This window comes from Canis aureus, chromosome 8 (genome assembly GCF_053574225.1).
Source record: "Canis aureus isolate CA01 chromosome 8, VMU_Caureus_v.1.0, whole genome shotgun sequence".
NCBI classification, from domain to species: domain Eukaryota; kingdom Metazoa; phylum Chordata; class Mammalia; order Carnivora; family Canidae; genus Canis; species Canis aureus.
This window is the reverse complement of record NC_135618.1, coordinates 57016296-57035146: the sequence shown is the minus strand read 5'-3', so window position 1 is coordinate 57035146 and position 18851 is coordinate 57016296. Positions and strand designations below refer to the sequence as shown.

At 40.9% G+C, this 18851-nt stretch overlaps 2 long non-coding RNA genes across 9 annotated transcripts in view; both read right to left on the bottom strand.

Annotated features, from left to right (window-relative positions):
• The window catches only part of LOC144319225 (uncharacterized), a 105748-nt gene extending 104111 nt beyond the window's left edge, over positions 1–1637 (bottom strand). For all 6 annotated transcript variants that reach the window (XR_013385116.1, XR_013385118.1, XR_013385120.1 and 3 more), the window contains exon 1: positions 1397–1637. This is a non-coding gene — a long non-coding RNA (uncharacterized LOC144319225). The remainder of the gene's footprint in view (positions 1–1396) is intronic.
• The window catches only part of LOC144319235 (uncharacterized), an 824173-nt gene that overhangs the window by 653962 nt on the left and 151360 nt on the right, over positions 1–18851 (bottom strand). The window lies entirely within an intron of this gene.

The following is an 18851-nucleotide window of genomic DNA, read 5'->3' as shown; positions in this document are numbered from 1 at the left end:
TGGGGTCACCAGAATGTTAAAGGTTATCATATATTCTCCTTATCATGTCTGAAAATCCAAATTTCATGCTGATTATGGCATGTTCCTTTGCCAGCAAACTCTATTTATTAAGTCTGTTGATTCAAACTCTTTTCTTCTTTTTTTTTTTTTAAGATTTTATTTATTTATTCATGAGATACAGAGAGAGAGAGGCAGAGACACAGGCAGAGGGAGAAGCAGGCTCCATGCAGAGAGCCTGATGCGGGACTCGATCCCAGGACTCCAGGATCACGCCCTGAGCCAAAGGCAGATGCTCAACCACTGAGCCACCCAGGTGTCCCCAAACTATTTTTTTCTAACAATAAAATATCATGTACAAAATATTCTCAAGTGCATATACCCATTACAAGATCTTTCACCAGATGTCTTTTTATATTCTTGTTATTCAGTCTAATACATTCCCCTATTTTGCTAAAATAGCTTTGTGCTGATCAACACTACCCATCAAATGGTGTGTCAGGTAATAAAGATAGTGTTTGGGTGAGAATATCAAGAAAGTTGGCAGGGAGGGGGCATAGCGAGATTGGCTTTAAGCTTTAATGAATTTGACTATGTAAAAATGACAAACTTTGCTAGTGAAAAAAAATTAAAATCAATATTTAATATCACTAATAATCAAAGAAGTTTGCACAAGAATAATAATGAGAAACACTTTTCATCTATAAAATTAGCAAAGATCACATAAGGATAATACCCAGTGTTTGTAAGGGTGTGATCAAAAATATGTTTTGCCACGATGGATGGGAAAATAAAGATTTAAACCACATTTCTGGAGCCAAACTTGGCAACACTTATCAAGGGTTTTTAAAGATCGTTTAACTTGGTACTTCCATTTCTGGAAAAGTAACCTAAAGAAATCACCGGAAGTTTATTCAGACTCTGTTACAATTGTAGCGCCTACTATGTGCTCAGTGCTTTAAATGCATTGCTCCGGGGCAGCCCGGGTGGCTCAGCGGTTTGGTGCCGCCTTTGGCTCAGGACCTGATCCTGGAGATCCGGGATCGAGTCCCATGTTGGGCTTCCTGCCTGGAGCTTGCTTCTCCTTCTGCCTGTGTCTCCGCCTCTCTCTCTTTCTCTCTGTCTCCCAAGAATGAATAAATAAATAAAATCTTTAAAAAAATAATAAAAATAAATGCATTGCTCCCATTGCCTCCTCCCCCACCAAGCTGACTCCCCCATCAGTAAGTGGCACAGCTGAGAATGAACCCCCAAATCTGCGAGAGCCCAAAATCCATTCTCTAACCACAAGCAAGTTTCTACTCCTCTGTAACCTTCTATGTTCTGGCTACAGAATGAGCAGTTTGCCATAGAAAGATCTCTACGTTTCTTTCTATTTTGAGTAAGTAGATAGTCTTACCTCCCAGAGGATTTTTGTAGGGAATTCAGTAAGTCACTTTTGGGTGTCTTAACTGGGGGCCATTGTCCTACTGTCCTAAGAAGAAGCTGGTGGAATGCGATGACACAGAGTCTGCCGATGACCCAGGGGCCTGGAGCACGGGCCCGCCAGCCTTGCCCAGGACTGGACAAACCCTGAAACTATTCTCTGGTGCCGCAAGCTCACATTCCCAGGAGCAAACCGTTCTATACCCTGACTGCCCTCGCACCACTATCAGCATTAGTGACACACTTTTCCAGATGGACGATCAAGGGCATTGACATAGAAGCTGAAGCAGTGGATTCCAATGGGAAAAAGAACAGGACTAACATTGGGGAAATTGGCTGCTGTCCCAGCCCCGTGACTTACCGGATGGCCCTAGGCAAGGACTGATCCAATCCTCCCCTCCTTCTCCTCCCCTGAAAAATTGCAGACCGTGGCGCAGATAAAATGAGATAGTGCAATTGGAAGTGCTCTGAAAAATGAGAAGCATTGTACAAATGTGAAGGGCTATTATTAATTTAGAGAGGAATCGAAGAATCTAAAATTGTCTCACATTTGAATAGTGTTTCTTATTTTGCAACATGCTCCTCTCATTTTGTCTTCACGGCCGCCGTGTGAGAAAGTAGGGCAGTTATAATCTCCATTTTACAGATGAGGAAACAGAAGGAAAAGAGCCCGTGCCAGCCCTGGAAGCCAGGCACCCTGATTTCCAACCCCAGATTCATTTTCGTGTCTTTGCCAGCGATTTGCCCTTAGCCTCCGTGCAGGTGACATGGACGTGACATGAGAGTGTATTTGTGCATAACGGGGATGGGGGCTGTCTGCAGGATCCGAGCCAAGTGAAGAATATTTGGCCTGTAAGGCTCATTTTGGATTAACAAATGGGCTTTCTAGGAAAAAGTGTCGAGTTCCAGGATTTCCACATTGCAATGGAGAGCATGTTTAAAGCCAGAACTAGATAAATACAAAATACTGAAAGGGACCCAGCATAGATTCTTAGTACGTGCCCTGATCAGCAGCGTGACCTGCCCTGTCCGTCCCAGCAGGAGCAGCATTAGGCTGTCCAGCCAGCAGAAAATCACAGTCTAAGTAGGAAGCTCAGGTTGAGGACTCACAGTCCTATTTGATTTTACCACTGAAACAGCAATGAGAAGTACATTTCAGGTGCTTTGGCCTTTACAGAGCACTTCTGCACCCACTGGAGTTGCAAAATGAGCCTGTAAGGTAAATTGAAACCACTTTTAGGAGGGACTTATCAAAGAACACACACAGTCCAGGAGCTTTTAACATTTGAATTGTGAGCAAACCCAGTAGTCCTGCCACGTGATTGTGACAGATTGGACTGTCTTCCAGCACACTCCCTTGAGCCAGAGAACCCTTGAGGCTTGGCCGTTTGATTGGCTTGCCTCGTGCATTGTGGGTGCCAGTCCCAAACCATGGCTTCATAAGCGCCATGTGTTCCCACTATCCTCTTTTGCTCATGTGACCTACCACAAAGAAGGCCACGCTCTAGGAAGTGGCTGATCCAAAAAGAATAGGGAGGCACGTGGAAAAGACCTGAACTCGACCTGCATCCTGGTGCTCAAAGCATGGAGTGTAACCTAGCAAAGCCAAATAACAGCCAAGCCATGGATGAAGAAGCACAAAGCAAATGCTAGGTATTCTAAGTTTCTACATTGTCGTTATGCAAAATATTGCTGCAAATCGTTGACTGACATGGTTGCCTTCATTGGAAGCAATGATTATAAATTATAAGGTTTATTTGGATTTTTTAAGAGGGGGCTCTTTTTTAATTGAAGGATAATTAAGATATAGCGCTATATTAGTTTCAGGTTATATTATATTATATATTATATTGGTTATATTTAACCAGTATAATGATTAAATACTATTTATACATTATTCAGTGTTCATAAGGGTAAGTGTACTCTTAATATCCCAAAAAGGGGTTCTTGATTCTTTATGGAGGAAGGTAAGAATTTCTCTACAGCATAGGAAACCAGAAATGCTCCATGTCTTTTTTTTTTAAGATTTTATTTATTTATTCATGAGAGACACAGAGAGAGAGGCAGAGACATAGGCAGAGGGAGAAGCAGGCTCCCCACAGGGAGCCTGATGTGGAACCCCGGGATCATACCCTGAGCCGAAGGCAGATGCTCAACCACTGAGCCACCCAGGTGTCCCAGAAATGCTCCATTTCTTTCTCTCTCTTAAAGCAAATTAATTAGAGCTCCAAGTTTCCAAGTGTTACTGTGATAATATGATCAGTATCACTCAGTATTAGGCTTCCTCCCCAGTGTGTGGTCTCCTGGGCATATGTATCCCCAGATACATGGAGGAGGGCCCAGAAGCCCTATTTTTGCCCTTGCTCTCTCACTGCTCTGCAACTTTCTCAGTTGTTGCAAGTTCCAAAGTCACTGTGGTGAAACAGAAGGTTGTACCTTTTACTGATTGACATCATCCAGGATTTGATGGAGTTAGGCTGAGTAGAAAGTCCTTGGATGATGCTGAGTCTGACAGTAACAGTTTGATGACCATGCAGTTTTGAGAGTTTGCACTGAGTCTCGATGGTATCAGGAATACAAAGATAACTCTGTTTCTCAGTTCATTCACTTCTTTTATGCCTCTCAGAATAATTTTGTATTTGTGTTTGTTAAGGTCCTGCATGTTTCTTCTTAAGTGTGTTACTGAGTTATTTAGAGGGTCCCCACTGCCACGGATAAATGCCAAGTTCCTTTGCATGCCTAGAAATGCTCTTCATGATGAAGATTAAGATGGTGACCCCTCCCCACATTAGTAGTCTCACTGCTCACTCTTCCTGGTGGCCACATTATGTTGTGTTCATGATGAATTACATGAATATGCTATCCTATTTTCTGGCTTTATGGTTTTGTAGACACCTTCCCCTTTGCTTGGGAGAGTCATGTGACCATCTCCTACTTACACTCAGGGTCTAATTCTAATGGCACCTTCTCTTGATACAGGGGCCAGGACCAGTGGAGGCTCAAGATGCAGCATTTCAGGGCACTCACTCACAAGGTCATGCAAATGGCTCCTTGAGGGACCTCATTCATCCTACCTTGTTCCTGGCCTTGCTCTTTAATGCCTCCTCTGATATACTCCACCTCTTCTCCAAGAACATATCCTTCTTCATGCAAACTCTATACCTTTCTATATTACAGCACTTACTGCACTGGATTACATTTTTCTTAGAACAGAGACTATGCCTTATCTTTGTGGTACTAGCACCAAGCCTGACAAAGTATATTTGATGAATAATATAGTAAAATAACCACCATGATATACGAGCACTTGTTTTGTGCCAGGCATGGGTCTAAGTGCTTTACTTGATTGACTTGCTTAGCTCTCACTGCAATGTATGCAGATATTATTATCCCAGTTTTGTAGATAGAAAATAGACTAAAATAAATTAACTGTGTTGCAATATCACACAAGGTGAAGCAGTAAAAGCTGGGATTTGAACCCAGGTCCTTCTGATGGCAGATGCTATGTGCATCACTGAGAAACATGATTCATATCTCTACATTACACTGGATTTGAACCCAGAGAAAAAGAGCATTTTGGTTATGTAATTCAAGATCTAAGACAAGCACAAGGACAGTGAGGCTTTATGAGATGGGGTGTTCCTTTGGCATATTTTCTTCCTGGTGAACAAAGTCCTAAAATGGTGACTTCTTAAAAAAAAAAAAAATGCTGACTTCTTCCCCAGACTCCAAAGGCATCAATATTAGTGGGAGACATGAGACTAAGTGCTGGTCCCAAATTAAAAACAAAAAATCCAAGTAATGCTTTCAACAGCATTGACCAAGGACAATGATCGTCCAAAGGGATTTGAGCCCTATTGATAATCCAGCCGGAAACATCCTGTCTCATTTGCCAGTCAGAGGTTATAGAGACACTTGTGTCTCTTCCATCAGCCCAAATCATCAGCCATGAGTGGTGAGCACTGGAGTCGGCATGTCCCTGCTTCCCATTCTGCAGTGTCACTTCCCACGCAGGACAGCTACCCTGCACTTCTATGTTCTCTGCTATTCACCGTGTGTGGTTGAAAAACAAGTAGCTGTCTCCTAGACCGAAACATATCCTTCACTACTGTACCAGTGGGAAATTGACACCAAACTGGGAGTCCCGAACTCAAATGCTTAGAACAAATGAGTGAGCTTGGCCCGGTAGGGACTGGAGCAAATTATAGCCCACATGCTATATTGATCATGCCTTTGTATTGTCTGTATTTTTGATGCTCCTGACCCTGGAAAAGGCTTTGCTGACCCTGGAAAGATTGTCCCTGGCAGGACTAGCTAATTCCTAGAGATAGTAAGGGACAAGCCTGCTAGCATGCTTTCAGATGCAAACCAACCAATCCAGAACTCATACCCCCAAATGAAATTTTTATCACAGCCTCTAATACTCTGGGCCACTATTCCCCTGCAGGAATCCCCCCAGAACCAAGTACCAGACAACTGACAGTCCCACACTCCAGAGCTGCTGAAATTACTCTGGCTAGCCAATCCCAAACCTGTGTACCCTGCCTTGCCTTGCCTTGTCTTTGCTTGTGATACTAGAGTAAAGATTCTGGCCAGAGTTTCTCTGCTCCCTCTGCTTCCTGACCAACCCTGGTGCTTCCCCGTGTCCCTCACCCTGCAACATGACATGGAGTAGCATGGCCCCTCCAATGTGAGTAACAAATTATCTTTTCTTTGACAACTGTTTCTTAATCTCTTGGCCTCACTGTATCTGAATAATAATAAATAAAACTTACATTTTATTTATTTATATTTTAAAATGTTATGTATTTACTTGAGAGAGAGACAGAACAAGCAGAGGGAGTAGTTGAGGGAGAAGGAGAAGCAGGCAACTCACTGAGTGGGGAGATTGATGTAGAGCTTGATCTCAGGGCCCTGAGATCATGACCTGAGCAGAAGGCAGATGCTTAACCAACTAAGTCACCCAGGCACCCCTAAAACCTACATTTTAAAATACATGTCGGGGTGCCTGGGTGGCTTAGTTGGTTTAGTGTCTGACTCTTGATTTCAGCTCAGGTCATTATCACAGGGTATGGGATCAAGCCCCATGGGTCTCCTCACTCAGTGCAGAGTCTGCTTGGGATTCTCTCTCTCCCTCTCTCTCTGCCCCTCCCCCAGCACGCACTCTCATGGGTGCTCACCCTCTCTATATATATCTCTCTCAAATAAAAAATAAAGCCTTAAAAAAACACCCAACAAAACACATGCCCATTGTACTGGTAAGTGATCCCTGTTCACTCCTAGCTGATTATTGTCAAACCAAAGCCACTCAATATATAACAGACATTCTGAAATTTCAAGAGAAGCCAGAAACCTGGATTTTATATACTTCTGAAAGTTTTAATGTTGATAACGAATTCAAAATTAAAATGCTGTGTGGTTCATGCATGTATCCAAACATTATAAGCTGAGGCAAACAAAACCAGAGGGAATGGAGTAGTCAGACGACCTGTAGAATGTTATCTACGGCTTTCCCTCCCTACCTTACTGCAGTTGTCCAGACTAGAAAACACACAGTCTTGGACCTGAAGAATAATCTCCTTGATTATTACAAAGAGAAACATTTTCCCAGCTTTTCTAATGTGACTCTCAGTAAGAAATACACTTTACATTACAACTTACACACATTCGTATCTATCTACTTGAAATAAAAATGTCATACTTACTACATGTAATGCACCTTGGTATTTTCTTTTCTATTCTATTCCATGTGTTGTCTCTATGATGTTGGTCGCTACCCACTATATTGATTTCACAGCTTGTCAGTGGATGTCAAATCACAGCATCAAGAAACAACGAGAACAATACAAATTTAGAGATGAGTGGTACCAATCCACCATACTACAGATAAGGAAACAAATTCACAGAGTGATGGGATTAGCCCAATATTATACAAGGTGAATGACAGATCCATACCTTGAATTAATGACCAAGTCAAGGCCATTTCCCTGATATTTTTATATCCCTGAATATATAGTGTATATGTGATTAGTGACAGTGTTTTTATCAGTCGGGGTTCAATCAAAGAAGCAGAAGTGCTAGAGTATGTACACACATATGTACGAGTTTTTATAGGAATTTGATCAGACACAGCTGAGGTAGTTAAGCAGTTTCTGGAAGGCTATTTTCTTGGGTGTCTGATGCTAGAGCTTGAGGGTCACAAGAACAATAAGCTGGACCCCATGAGGACAGACAGAAAGCATGTCTGTTCTTGTTGCCTGGGACCTCAGCAGTGTGGACGTCCTACAGAGGATGAAGGAGACACCTTATCATGGATGACTAACACACGCGTAGCCCAGGAGCAGGAGGGGCCAGAGGAGGGTCCAAGAGAAGGCCCCACACTGCCTCAACCTGCCGCTGCCTCACCTCAGCCCTCGGGGGCTCCCACAAGAGTCTCTCTTCCCTTTTGTTAGTAATGTAGACAGTATGCTTGTGGTTCAATTTTAAAGACTGAATATCTGGGATCCCTGGGTGGCTCAGCAGTTTGGCGCCTGCCTTCGGCCCAAGGCGTGATCCTGGAGTCCCAGGATCGAGTCCCACATCGGGCTCCCTGCATGGAGCCTGCTTCTCCCTCTGCCTGTGTCTCTGCCTCTCTCTCTCTCTCTCTCTCTCTGTGTCTCTCATGAATGAATAAATAAAAATCTTTAAAAAAAAAAACTGAATATCTGTTTCTTTGGGAATTAAAATCGAGAACACAGTACAGTATCTGTACAGTATCTGTACAAGAGAAAAATAGCATACTTTGTATTATGCTCCCTTATTTCTCACAGTTAGCTTTTATCTGAAATGTTAATTTTCAAAATAGGACTATTCTACCATGGGAATCTTCTAAGGTCCATTCACACTTGCAATGCTGTTGGGTGACAACACTTACGTGTTTTAGCTCTGTGCTCAATTAATTCCATCACTTTCTGCCTATCCTTTTAGGTCCCAAATTTCCTCCTCTAAGATTTACTTACTTTAACTCATCTGCACGTGAGATAAATAATTTCTTTATGGAGTTTGTTTGCTGTTTTGCTTTAGTAAAATACTTTCACAGCCTTGCATATCTAGAAACTGTCTTTCTCTTGTTTTTGGATTTGAACGAGGACTTTCTTTTTAAGTTACAACTTTTCTTTTCAAAACTGTGTTATGTGGCATAATCTCCAGGATATATTGCTGAGTAAAAAAAGTAAGGATAGAAATGTGTGTGTACCACACTACCACTTACCTAAGAAAAGGGGAAAATAAAACACCTATACGTATACTCACGTGCACATTGTCTAAATAACATATGGTCTATCTGATTAACATAGGTGTTGAATACATCTATGTTATATGTTAAATTGTGCTAATTGACACAATGTGTCAATATAGTATTACATGTTGTGTTGAGTTATGCTAAATTAACATAATTATTAATGATATCATACAATAATGGTATATAATACATAACATAGAGTTGCTGCTATACATATATTATTATATGTCATTATAATGCATTATTATATGCTATTACATATTAAGTATATTAAATTAACAGATACATGTTAAACAGAATGAACTTTAACACTTAAGATGATTAAATTAAGCAAGGAAATAATGCTGGAGAAATCAGGAGCTGAAAACTAACTTCTTAGAATAGACCTTGTGTTATAGATCTGTATTTGAAGCCCGGTTTGTATTTTACATAATTATGAAACAAAATTAAATAGAGAAAAATACAGTTCCCAGACTCCAAAAGTAAATTGAAACAGATAAACCTAATTGTATCCTCTGTTGGTGACCTAATATCACCTAGAGGGAATAGTACAAGTGACTCTAAATCACAGTGATGTGACCATGCATCCCTAATGGAGTAGATCCTAAGGTCAAAAGATTGGGGATATGAAATAATGGTTTTCAGCAACAGCATTATGGGTGATAGTGTTGGTACTGTTATTTCAAGATAACAATCTCTCTCTGTCTCTCATGAATAAATAAATAAATAAATAAATAAATAAATAAATAAATAAAATCTTAAAAAAACAAAACAAAACAAAACAAAAAAAAAAAGATAACAATCAGACACATGAGTAATCACACGAGTGTCACCAGGAACTGAGTTTTGGGCTTGGTTGAAAGAGATACAATTATGAGATTAATTGGAGGCCAGATAAAGGGGAACCTGGTGGCTCAGTCGGTTTAGTCTCTTGGTTTCAGCTCAGGTCATGATCTCAGGGTCCTCAGGATGGAGCCCTGCGTCGGGTTCCTTGATCAGTGGGGAGCCTGTTTAGGATTCTCTCTCTTTCTCTGCCCCTCCTGCTTGTTCTCTCTCTCAAGTAAATAAATAAATCTTTAAAAACAAAGGAGGTCCAACAAAATCCTTGTAGATCTGATTTTGAATTGGATATAAATGCACAATTTAGTTTATTTTAAGAAATACATATGTGCTAGTTCTGTCCACAGAGGAGTCCTAGAAATAATACATAACTCACCAGTACTGAGCACCCCTGGTACCCAGACTGTGGTCTTTTTTCCCACTGAAAAGCACCAGCAATGTTTGGAAAAATGGTTGATTCCAGGTCTGGGGCAGGAAATGTACAAGGTAAGTGGGAAAACATCTCATCACAGAACATAACCCTCCAGCACTGCCAAGGCTATCCTTCTGTGCCTATTGGTGCTTAATCTGAGGCCAGCCTTAATTTTCTTATTTTGTAGACAGTTTCTTTTCTCTTCCCACTCAACAAATGCAGTATTCTTTATCTTTGAAATTCAAACGTTTTAGCAAGCTACGTGTAGGGCTTGCTACAAAAAACAAGTTCTTTGTTTATCTGGTGTTTGATAAGCCTTTAATTTTTTTAAATTGGAATTTGAAATCCAGAGTTAATCATATTCCTCATTTCATGGTACACCTTATTTGTTTGGCAGGAACTTTCTCTCTTGCTCATCATCGAAGCTGTGGAAGCCATATCTATTCCTTCTTTATGACACTTATCTGCTGAAAACAGTCTAAAATTCTGTGACTATAACATGAATTAATGCATGGTAATTTTATATAATAAGATCTGGATTTTATGGAGATCTGTCTTTCTTCTTTTGTAACATAAATAAAAATACATACTACTTTTAAAAAGTGCAAAAAATAGAGGCACCTAGGTGGCTCAGTCACTTAAGAATCTGACTTCTGATTTTGGCTCAAGTCATGATCTCAGGGTCGTGGAATGGAGCCCCAGTTGGGCTCTGTGCTTAACAGTAAGTTTGCTTGAGAGTCCCTCTCTCTCTCTCTCTCTCTGCCCCTCTCCCCCACTCATGCTCTCTCTCAAATACATAAATAAATAAATTCCTTAAAAAATATATAAGTGCAAAAAAGAAAAAGTATGCAGAGAGAGAAAGACGGATATAGAGAATGGCAGGGGAGTGGCACCAGTATACTTCTTTTAACAATGTGCTGGTGCTCCTGGCTGGCTCATTTGATAGAGCATGAGACTCTTGATCTTGGAGTTGTGAGTTTGAGCCCTACATAGAGTGTAGCAATTACTTTTTTTTTTTTAAGTATTTTTTTTAAATAATTCATTTGCTAACGTTTGCTGGTGTCTTCTTCTCAATGGTTGTTCCAATCCAATCTCTATTAGCAATGCGTGAAGGTTCCAGTTTCCATGCTTGTGACAAGCCATTTTCAATCTCACACCTTGATTGTTCTCAGTTCCATCTTCTCTGACTTTTGAGTATTTCTTTACTATTTTTGTTTGTCCCTTTTCTTTGATTATTGCAAACCATTCAATAGTTAGAAGTATTGGGCAGCCTGGGTGGTTCAGCGGTTTAGTGCCCCTTCAGTCCAGGGCGTGATCCTGAAGATATACGGTCAAGTCCCATGTCGGGCTCCCTGCATGGAGCCTGCTTCTCCCTCTGCCTGTGTCTCTGCCTCTCTCTCTGTGTGTCTCTCATGAATAAATAAATAAAATCTTTAAAAGAATATTTAGAAGTATATTCCTTGTCCACCATAGTCATCACCTATTCTTTAATATTTTTATTACTATTTTATAATATTGTTAGTTCTAATTCCTCACCAATTTCTTCTGCAAACTGGAAATCTTCTAAAATGTGTCCTCTTTCTTTGCTTTCTTTTTTTTAAAGATTATTTATTTATTTATTTATTCATGAGACACACAGACACACACACACACACACAGAAAGAGGCAGAGACACAGGTAGAGAGAGAAACAGGCTCCATGCAGGGAGCCCGATGTGGGACTCGATCCCAGGACTCCAGGATCATGCCTGGGCTGAAGGTGGCGCTAAACTGCTGAGCCACCCAGGCTGCCCAATGTCCTCTTTATTTTCAATTCAGTTTCCCTCTCTGTCAGTTCTGTACTTTACAGTGTCTTAAATACTATTTTTAAATTTACCCTATTGTACAATTTCTCACTTTTGTACAGAATTTTTTATTTCTGACTTGCTGGCAGTCATATTCTGCTTCACTAAATTCTGATCAGGTTATTTTGAATCTTGTGTTTCATAGAATACAAGTGTTTTACATTTTGGGTGAGCCAAATGAAAACTTTCTAAAATGGACTTTTTTCCCCAGTAGGTTTATAAGAGTCTTTTTTCTTTTAGTTCTTGTTCTTTTATTTTATATCATATGTTCATATTCCTCACGTATTTTGCCTTTTGCCCAGCCCTGTCTGGTGAGAGTTCTCAACAACACTCACCAAACATGGTGACTCTGTTACTTTTGAGTTTCATCCCCTTTCCATTTGGATGTTCCCAAAATATGCCTAATTCTTTGCTGCAAGGCTGAGGGTAATGATTCAACACTTCTAAAAAGAAAATAATAATAATAATAATAATAATAATAATAATAATTCAACCCTTCTCAGTGACTAGGGGGTTTTCTTATGTTTAAAGGTCCTTAGGATTTTTTTCTTCATCGTTGATGTCCAGTAATATCATCAGGATGTGCCTCGGTCATTTGGTATCAAGACTTCATGGTTCCTGTTGTGTTCTTCCAATTTGCATATGCAGGTTCTCCTTTATTCTGGAAAGTCTTTTTCTACGATATTGTTGATTTTTGGTGGCATTGTTCCATTTGTTCTGTTCTCCTTTTTCCAAGCTGCCAATAATACATACTTTGTACCATCACCTTCCATGCTCTTCTAAATCTTGGCTCATTTTATTTAGTTTTATTCACCTTATGAATCCATCTTGTATATTCCTAACTATATTTCCAGCATGCTAACTTTTCTTACTGATGCTTCAACCGTAACTTTAAATTATTTTATGGTTTTGTTTTTCCTTCGTGTATTTTCCCCTTAAGTACACTGAATCGCCTCCTTCTTCTCTTGTCTTACTACATTTTCTTCGAGCCCTTGTATCCTTTACTCGATTTTCTTTCTTTGATTTTGTAGAGAAATGGTTGTATAGCTTTTCCCTGAACCATTACATAATTTTTCTAAGCTATGTTATGCATATGACTTCTTAATTTTATTTCCTAAATTTTCTTTACCTTTTAATGGGAGTCACTTTTTCTGGAGAAAGCATGAGCTAAAAGATGGTGTGGTGGACAAGCTGGGAGAGTGAGCTATAGACAGTCAGCCACTGGGAATTATGTATTTTGCCTCAGAACACTTTCTTACCAACATGTTGCTTACCCTCCTCTCCCATCTATCAAGTTTTCTCCTCCTTTAGGTGAAGAAAACTATATATGTAATTGGGGGAGATTGTCCTATTTAGCTTGCAGTGATGTACCATAACTTCTAAATTTTTATCTTACAATTTAGTGTTTATTTTCCTTCTGTCCTTCCATGTCTCCCCCTCTCTACTGCACCGGTATCTTGCCTCTTGTAAACAGTATATATAACTGGGCATACCTGCCCAGTTTCTAAACCACCTGGCACTGTGTGGCATTTGAATGGACCTGTGGATGATTCTGCAGCCCATGTATACTCCCAGTCTGCAGCCACAACATGTACACCTATATTTGGAGAACCCTACATGATGATTGAGTTCTAAAGGGGTGCATCTGCTCTAGACATACAACCTTGATTTGGCCCAACTTAGCTGTTTTGTGGATATTCATCATAGGTTGTCATTTGGAGCTGTGAATCTTTCCTTGTTTTATTGAATACAGAACTTTACTTATTGCTCTTTATTTTGTTCTGTTTATTGTTTGCTTTCAGGGAAGAGAGTGGGTAAAAACACTTTTAATCCATAAAAGGTGTTGGAGACTCCAAATTTGTATTTTAGAAAGGTCACACTGTAAATCTTTAGCAAAAGTCATCAGAGAAGTCACAGAATGGGAGGGGGTGTAAGGAGCAGAGGGTCGCTCAGGCCTGGAAACTGAAAAAATCCATTGAGAAAGCTGGTACATTTATGTAAAAGAGATGATGAGGCCAGTGAAAGGTCATAGGCAGAGAAATAGGAAGAAAGTGGGAGAAAGAACTTGGCCTTGCGAGTCACCAGCATGTGGATGATGATCTATGACAAAATGGAGAGGAAGCTGTGGGGAAATTTAATAGAAGTGAGCTTAAGCAGAACCCTTTGGCATCCTACTTTTTGGAATGAAAAGTGAAAGAAGATCCTGAAAAAATAAAATGGGGAGTAAATACTAGAGCAGAGGAAAATAAAGAAACCAATATTACAAAAGCAAACAGTATTTCCAAAAGGAGATGATTAGTGGTGCCAATCCTGCTGAGCATTTGTATAAGATAAGGTCTTATAAGGTTCACATTGGATTTAGCCACAAAGCCATTGATTCCTCTGGAAAAGTAGTGATGGTGCTAGAAGTGGGAGCCTGATGTCAGGGAATTGAAGTGTACATGGATTGGTAAATACAGAAAGCTCTTGATGAAGTTTTATTGGCAACAGAAAGCTAGAGAAATAGAGAAATAGGATACAGGGTCAGTTCCAGCATGGGTGGACCAAGAGGGTATTATGCTAAGTGAAATAAATCCGAATGAGAAAGTCAAATACTCCTATGATTTCACTCCTATGTTTAAAAAATCTAAAAAAGGGGCAGCCTGGGTGGCTCAGCAGTTTAGCACCACCTTCGGCCTAGGGTGTGATCCTGGAGACCCGGGATCGAGTCCCACGTCAGGCTCCCTGCATGGAGCCTGCTTCTCTCTCTGCCTGTGTCTCTGCCTCTGTGTGTGTGTGTCTCTCTCATGAATAAATAAATAAAATCTTTTTTAAAAATCTAAAAAAGGTAGAGGGGCACCTGGGTGGCATAGTCAGTTAAGCATCTGACTCTTGGTTTCATCTCAGGTTGTGATCTCAGGATTGTGAAATGGATCCCTGTGTTGGGCTCCACACTCAGTGGGGAGCCTGCTCGAGATTCTCTCTTTTCCCCTCTGTCCCTTCTGCTCATGCTCTCTCTCTCTCCAAAATAAAAATAAATAAATTTTTTTTTAAAAATCTAAAGAAAAAAAAAATGAACAATCAAAGAGCAGAACCAGACCTATAAAGACAGAGAACAAACTGATGGTTGCCAGAGGGAAAGGGGATGGAAGGATGGGTGACATGGGTGAAAGGGAGAGGGAGGTACAGGCTTCCGGTTATGGAATGAATAAGTCACATAGGGAATATAGTCAATAGTACTGTCATAATGTTGTATGGTGACAGATGGTGACAGCATGACGTATAGAGAAGTTGAGTCACTATGTCATACACTTGAAACTAACATAACATTGTATGTCAACTATACCCAAAAAAATAATCATAAAAGAATAGAGGGTCAGCATAAGGGAACTTGGGTACTTCTTGTACAGTGATACATTAGTACCAGAGCTCTAGGGTATCTCTATAGCAATAATAATTCACGTGGATACAGAAATTTAGTTCAAAGGGGTTTGCATACACAATCTCATTTCTTTTTTTTTTAAGATTTTATTTATTCATTCATGAGAGACACAGAGAGAGAGACACACACACACACACAGAGACAGAGACACAGGCAGAGGTAGAAGCAGGCCCCATGCAGGGAGCCCGATGTGGGACTTGATCCTGGGCCTGGGGATCACACTCTGAGCCAAAGGCAGACACTCAACCACTGAGCCACCCAGGTGTCCCCACAATCTCATTTCAAATTCATCTCTATTATATTGATGAGGAAACTAAGGCTCAGGTGACAAGGAAACAATTTCCTGAAGGTCAAAGGAAGAAAACAATCAAAGCATCACTTTGACCACATCTTAGGCACAAACTCAAATCTCGAGTGCAGGACCGGTCTCGGTGTCAGCATCCTTGTAGGGAGCAAAAAAGTGGCAACATTTCACCTGAGCCCAAACCCACCATGCAAATTGTTTGATTGTTTGATTGAAATCCGGATTTTCATTTCCCACAGAATAAAAACTGCAGAGTCCAATTGGTTTCTCATTAACTTCTCCAGAACATTTTCTCTGCCCAGGTATTTCCATGCAAGGCTGATACTAGTTAATTACCTGAATTAAATATTTTACAGCCTAAAAGGGTTTTCTGTACCACATGATTTATAAATATTCATTCTGCAGAAGGGAGGAGGCATGTGAAAGTTGGTTTCCAGTGGCTGCTTTTGTAGCAGACTATTCAATAGTAACCCTCTGGGGCAGCCTCAGTGCCTGGGTAAAATGTTTTTGGAGCCTCAAATTCCTTATAGAAAAACAATTTCTCCAAATGCACAACCATTTTTGCTGAGCCGCTAAATAACTCCCGCCTGCCCAAGTCAGGGACAGCCTTCAGGTGATATGATAGATGCCAAGCAAATAATCAATCAATATACTGGTTTAGGTCTCCGTCTATCAGTTTGGCATTGTGTGGACTAATTAGATGATAAAATGTGATGAATGTGTATTAAACTCAGCCTCTCCCCAGAAGCTCCCAGGGGTCCTTTCCCATTTTCTCGCTGACCTTTTAGAGCTCAGCTTTATTGTATGTGAATGCAATTAAATCAATTTGTCAGATATTTGCATTAGTCTGGCTTGTTCAGAATTCAATTATTCAGTGTCACTTTACTGCCCTTCGGAGGCTAGTGTACTGGCTCATTTTCAAGTGGTGGATAAAAGGCAGAAATGGGTAGTCTTGCCAGGATTCAAGCCTGTGAGTACCTTCCCTCGGAGATATTTCTGAGATCCAGCTTGCCCAGATCCCTTCTCTTCCCTGATCTTAGGAGAGATAATGATGTGAGCTCTCAACAGAGCCCAGCTTCATTTCCGACTTGGCCACATCCTGGAAAGGTGACTTGAATAGGTTACTTCACCTGTGTGAGCCTCAGTTTTCCTATCTGCCAGATGGAGCCACTTTACTGTGGGATTCCCCCAAAGTGGCCCCTAAGAGTACGATTGGCCTGCAAGTAGTTTATTTGAGAACAGCAGGCACTGGTGAAGCAGTGCGGCTATAGGTCCGGGGTGGGAAGGAGCAAATGCTCACTTTAGTGGGCAGATCACGACCACTGTGGGCAACTCCTCGGTGGAGCTCTGGGAGAGTTGTCACATCCAAGAGGCCAGGAGCTTGGGGGCTTCTCCACTGACTGCTGTTCATTATTGATTTTTGCTGCTCCAGGGATGTTAGTCCTCTGGCACTTCAGGTCTGCCCTACACAACCCTGACTGGGCATCTTCCTGAGGCCAGAGAAAGCCCTCAAGCAGAGAGGCCCAGATGCTTCCTGTGCTACAGTGGACATGGTGATAGGGCGGAGTACCATTGGCATCCACTACAGGCGTATGCTTCGTTGCAAAGTCAAAAAGTGGTGATGCCTATCAAGTCCTTAGTTCTATGACTAGCACAGAGTAAAAGCCCTCAATAGTCACAGTTGATACTGTTGGTTCTGGAAAAAGGTAAATGTGGAAAAAATAGCTTTCCTCAACACAGGAATCCGACTGTGATCCTAAATGTGTGATTAGGGGAAAGCCACCACACCACTGCATGCCTTCGTGGCCAGAGTAGGTGAAACCACAGAGGGCTTCACTGAGGAAGTGGCATTTGAACTGGAATTGTAAGGATGAGTAGATGTTTGCCAGGCACACATAGGGGGAGTAAAGACATTCTAAACAGAAGGAACAGCATGTGCGATGACAGAGATATGACAAAGTATATGTCTGATGATCTGTTCATTGTTCAGAATGACTGGAGGGTAGGATAAGAAGGACCTTTATGTCACGATGCCAGAATTCACGTTGTGAGAGAAATTCTGCATCAATCAGGGGCATTAAAGCATTATCCTATAAGCAACAGGGAGTCACTGGATCTATTAATGTAAAGCTTTTAATAGACTATTGGGTGACACATAAAGGAATCCATTTATAATAGAAATAAATAGGTCAATGAGTATGGATTCAAAAGATCTACTGTACAGGAATGAGAGAAGCTGTAATAATATTTTATGTGAAAAGTGCTTCAGGACTTTCACTGAGCCATAGGCTACATGATTTCAATGGGGGAAATAAAGTGAATTGTAACTTGGATTGTATTAATAGAAATAACATGGTATTCAGATTAAGGGGGAGATAAATTGACACTTGTTCACCATCTGGGCAACCAGGAAGTACTTGTCTAACGTCAAGTGACAGATCTTTTAAAAGAGATGCTGGTTACACTGGAGCCAGCCTAGGAAGAAGTCTAAAAACCATGTAAGACATGGAATGGCCAGAAGAACAGAGCAAGCTGCGGAAGGTGGGCTCATGGAATACCTGTAAGCTGGTTTCTGTTGTGAGGAAGATTATATTTACTCTGTATGGTGCCAGAGGCTGAAAATAAAAACTCCAGTGAAGCATATTTCAAGTCAGTAGAAATAATCAAAGCCAGCCCACACTGAAATGGCCAGCCCCAGGAGGGAGCAAGTTCTCCATTCTGGGGAGTGATCAGTAATAAATGAGATAAATATCCATCAAAGAAGTTTAGGGGAGGTGCTAATTGTTAGAAGGGAAGCAACCTCTGACAACCCTCTCCAATGAAAATTCTATGATTCTGTGGCAGGGATCCTCTCCCCGTGTCCCCTACAGGAGGCATGCCGCAAAGAAGGCATTGTGCAGGGCACGCTGCAGAGATACCATTCCTAGCGGTCAGGAATCAAAAGGCAGAACCGCAATTTGGTCAGTTGGATTAAAGGTGATAAAAAGAATCAGGAGACTCTTTTTATTATATAAAAGAAATAATAGGCATTGCATACTGTGGTCCTGTTGCGTACAGTAATTAGCTGCAACAGTAGTAAGAGTAATAGAAGGAGCAACTAAAACGTACTGAGTGTTTGTGTGGTTCCTATTTAATTCTATCTCATTCTCATAAAAACTCTTTTTGAGTCTGATCACTTTGTTGGATGAATTCTTTGTGCTATGAATAGCATTCCGTGAACACTGGTACAGAGAGGGGTCAATATAAAACTCTTTTTGGAGAAAGAAGTCCCTTCCCACTTGGCATCTGGGCTAAAAAGCAGTCCTCCCTCTGGACAACATAAGGCATTTC